The 5,000-nt window shown below is 38.7% G+C and overlaps 1 pseudogene; it reads left to right on the forward strand.

Moving 5' to 3' along the window:
• Positions 1 to 900: 900 nt before the first annotated feature.
• LOC138055417 (uncharacterized) lies at positions 901 to 1,458 on the forward strand (annotated as a pseudogene).
• The last annotated feature ends 3,542 nt before the right edge of the window (positions 1,459 to 5,000 follow it).

Below are 5,000 nucleotides of genomic sequence, written 5' to 3' on the forward strand. Positions count from 1 at the left end.
TAGGAGCTTGCATAGCTAGGAAAAGGGAAAAATAAGTTACTCACTTAACATATTTTTGAGTTGGGGCAACATACCATAACAAAGTTTTTGTCAGTTTTCTGTCGGAACACTCGCCCGAAGGGGAAAAACACCATCCACGCCGTACATAATAAAAAATTATAAATTAAAACACCATACAAGAAGACCTACTCGGTGAGACTACTATGGCGATGAAATGAACTCCAGGAGTACGTCTAAAGCAGTCTTGAACGGCATATCCCATAGATGATCACTGCGATCCATGACTTGGAAAAACTACCATAATTTGCTGGGTTGAAATGCACCAAAAGTGCTCGCAAGAAATTTTAATCCTGATGGCTGTACATTTTTTAACGACTGCAATCCTTAGCAGCTGTAAAGAAAAGGAAAAGACACTATTATTAGCAATATTTTCAAGTTGGGGCACCAGCAGGATTTGATAGAAATTGGACCCCAAAGCTAATGCAAATTCAGAATAACATCAAAATTCTCCCGTTATAAGGAGCCTTGTACCTTACAATCGTCTTAAAAAACACATAACGTTAGTCACAACACAAATTTGAAGGTCTTCAGACTCACCTTAAGTGCTTTGCTATTTTGGGAAACATCCGGAAATCAGCTGATGTTAATTTAAATCCCGTTGATTTGCCCATTTCTTAGCTGTTTTTAGGCAGTTTGATCGCGAAAAATCTTTCCACAGGAAGTCGAACGTAGCCCCAGAAGTAGCCAGAACGTTAAAAATGTATGTAGGCAGTTAACTTTCTTTCATCTCGTTCCATGATATCTCCTAGAAGAGTGCTAGATCACCCATATAAACTCGCCATCACACGCTCGAGAGATCAAAATGGCGCCATGATTCTTTCATTCTAGAAGATTTAGCGCATGCGCAGACAGAATGCCCCTCTGCTACGAAAAAGAAGATCTAGAGGCCATTACCGAGAATACATGCGTCATTATAATCCATACATATTTCCAGCTGCAAGGAGACGAAAAGGGAACCTCCAAAAAGTGAGAAAATTGTCAAATGTTACTCACAACGGCTTCAACAAATGTGAATCCGACGTTTAAGAAGTGTTTTGTGAACAGCCACGTGTCAGCAGTCATCATGAACTGCTCCAGGCTGATACAATAAACACGCCACATGGCGTGGTCTGCAGCGACCAGCAAATGCCACACGTGGATGATTCAAGCGACTTTGAATTTAAAGACAAAGATGACCCGACATTGATCATGAGCGAAGATGAACAAGTCGACATGTTGGATATTTACAAACAATTTGTCAAAGATGATGATGCTTGCTCGGACTTTTTCAGTGACTGTGAGAACATTCAGTCAGACTCTGAAACCGGAGGATCATTGAGATTAAAATGTGAAAATATCATTTGGATCGGAACTGTTTATATGCTTGTGAGTGGCAGTGACTTAACACATTCATCTTGACAAATATCCCTTTTCCAGATGCAGAATTTGTTGATGGCCTAAAGTACCGATTTCAGCGAGTGAAAAGAGCTGACATTAACATTGAAGATGTGTTTGATGGCACCCTTTGTAAAAGCAAGTGTGGTCTTGGCGGATTCCTATCAGAACTTTACAACCTCTCTGTGAAGCTAAACACCGATGGGGTGGCTATATTCCGTTCCTCTCAATTTCAACATCACAGTCTTAAGTAGTACTATAGTAATAATAATTATCGTACTAATTTATTTTTGGTTAGTCAAGGCATTTTATCAAGCTTATACCTGCTGGTCGCTTGTTACTCTCAGTTTCCCACGGTCAAAGGTCTTTTTTTGAATTTTAGTCTTTCAATGTTTGTTTCTTCTTCAGAAAGAAATTTGTACCTATAGATTGTGCATTATGCTGTACTCAGCACAGCCATCAGGTCCATTATAGTAGAGTATTGTTGTTCAAACCCTCTTATTCACTTTAATTGCATAACATTCCTTTTACTCAATATATACATCATTCATGGGATTGCAGATTTTTTGTCATAATAAAATCATCCTATCATATGTTAAGGGTGTGTAGACATCTTGTTTCTTTTCTTTCTGTTATCGAGGGTAAAATAGAGATATCTCTTCCCATGGAACTATTTAATGGGAAATCTATGGGCAATAAGAACTCTTAGACTTCAACTGCAAAGAGTTCTATAATCCTATACAGTCCTATTATTATTATGGGAAATCTATGGGATATATTTACCCTTTTTCAACTAGTATGGGTAATCTATGGAATAGTAAAGTGTCCATATCCCATATCATTTCCATAGATAAGGAAGATCAAGGAAATGTTGCATTGTTATGGCATAGGTATGGGAAACTTATTCCCATAGCTCACCCATATAATGGGTAGCATACGGTTTTCTTCCCATTTACTCCCCATAGCCCAAAATTTGACAAAATATGACCCTATACCAGTTCCATATCATCATCCAACCTTCCCATGCCATTCCCATATATGGGTCAGATATGGCCCAAGCAACCCCATACCATTTCCATACTTTTGCTTTGGTAAGGGCAGCTGTATCACCATAAAGTTCATCATATAAATCATTGCCATCACAAATTGCATTAATTAAAGAGTGAATCCACAACTGAGGCAGCTGTTTCCAAAGCAGGGAAACTTCAAGCTTGTGTTTTGAAAAATACACCCCAAACTTAACAGCTATTATTGTGCAAGCATTGCTACCTTGCCTTCCTCCAATTGTTGACTGTGCAATACTGGATGGGAAAACAAATTTACAAAGGGAACTTGAGACATTTGTGCACAAAATGGAAATCTGGCTTTCAGTAGAAGTTGATTCCCCATAATATTTAGGTTGATGTCCCTGTAACCCTTTTCTGAATGCTTGTTTTGAGTTAAACCTTTTCTACTGATTAGTCTGCCTAAGGCAGGAAAATAAGAAATGGCAGACAATTTCCACCACTTGTGTGTTTCAGTACACTAAAAATAGACTCAAGTGCACTGCCATGAATCCTTAAGGGGCTAATGAAACATATGCCGTTTGGAGACACAGTGGTAAAAAACCACTTGCAAAATGACAGAAATCCATTTACAACAACTCGTAGCAGATCCCAAGTCTAGGAGAAAAAAAAGAAACTATCTATCATTAATTGCCACAACACAAACACAACAAAACACTAGAAAATGTACCGTAATTTCGGGCGATTACCCGCGCAGTAGATTACCTGTATCGGCCATTTTTTGCAATAACCAGAAAAAAAGTTCAAGAGATTACCCGCACTAGCAGATAACCTGCACCCAAAAACAAAAGAAATTCGTGAAGTCACAAAGTTATCTGCATGAGCGATAACTTTGAGCTTATACCCAAAAGTAAAACTCTGACGTCCACGTTGAACACCGAGCATTTTGACTCAAAATTGTTCGTGGCTACACTTATCGTAAATGATTGAAGCGTGTATTTCTCATTCAGTTAATTGCCTTTTTATAACGTTTTGAATCAAATAAAAACTTCAACCATTGTTTTTGTTAACAAAATATCCTTTAGCGTGAAATTGGTAAGTTTTTACACCTATTGTTTTTGATCTTCCCTTAAATGATACCGCTTGTAAAAATCCGTTCTAAAAAAAGATCGATATCTCAGGTTCTACTGACTAAAAGAAATCGCTTGAAACGGGAAAATACTCTCTACCTCAAGGCAGTGCTTGCTAGGAATAGTTTACTGATGCGCCGAATGTTCTGGTGTTAAAATTTTGTCCGTGAATGTTTGTTTACACTCGTGCCGACAATGCCGCGAGAGCGGCGCCATGGAATGAACATGTCGGCATCAGTTTTTGTGTGTGAATTACTTTAGCCTACTATTTCACATTTTTATTTTTTTGTATTGAGTTTATTATTCTAGTTAGTGAAAATATTTTATTTTCAACTAAGCAAAGAAAGAAGCTGTGAAATTAGCAAGGTGAGAAAGTAATAAACGATTTTGATTGCCAACGATATTTGTTGATATGTTTTCAATTTGCATTGGTTTTCATCGAGAGCATTTAAGTTTATTAAGCAATTAAAGCAGGATAAATAAGGCAATATACAGTTTTTAGGAACAGTTTCATTAATGACTTTTATATTTTTTCCCTACTTACGGTGCCACCTTTCTAGCCTCTCCAGTCGAGCCGCTTTCGCAGTAACCTCAGCAGAATTAGATGTTTTCTTTCGCAAGAGTTTCCTTCGCAAAACGTCGTCAGTGATACTAGAACTTGTGGTTGCACAATCCCGCTCATCGGCTTCGGACCCTTTCCATTTGGCACTACGTTGAAGACCGAAATCCAATGATAGAGCACTTTTTCTACGCTGGCCATCGGAAAGATCCGATTCATCCGTAGAACGTTTCATTATGGACACTTTTCGCAGAGCTAACATGGGAACTGATGACGATAAAACACAACACAGAACCATTAATAATGAGTTTCCCCACGAGCTTGCGAGAACTTGCGAAAATTTACTCCATCACTTCATGCTCAATCTGGCGGTTCATTAACTTTCATTTATGGATATTCAGTCCCCTACGGCTGTAAAATTAGGAAAACGATACACGGTAAAAGGAAAAACAGGCAATGGACGGGATCCTGGATGGTTTTCGCCTTCCTCCGCCATTTTTTTTTTCTGCTTTTCGCGGTTTACTCGACAGAAATGTGATACTTTTCACTCAGGGTTCACTCAAGGAATTAGTGGAGATAGAGGCTACCCTTGATGGGCTCCTGGCGAGAGGTAATTCTTTGCCATCTTGGTGCTTCACAGCCAGTACTAACATGTGGTCACAGCTGTTGCGATAACTGCAAACAAGCTTGTAATTGCTTAGAATGTTCCAATAATAGTGAAGACTGACTTGTTCAAGTTTCCACTTACCAGGGTCTCTGGCCTGCGTATTTGTATTTGTATTGTATTTGCGCATTGCATTTGTACAATGACAACTGATAACAGCTACAACTTGTTGACACAGCGACGAAACTGGATGAAAAAGGACACAGCGA

This window comes from Montipora capricornis, chromosome 7 (assembly GCF_036669925.1).
Source record: "Montipora capricornis isolate CH-2021 chromosome 7, ASM3666992v2, whole genome shotgun sequence".
NCBI lineage: Eukaryota > Metazoa > Cnidaria > Anthozoa > Scleractinia > Acroporidae > Montipora > Montipora capricornis.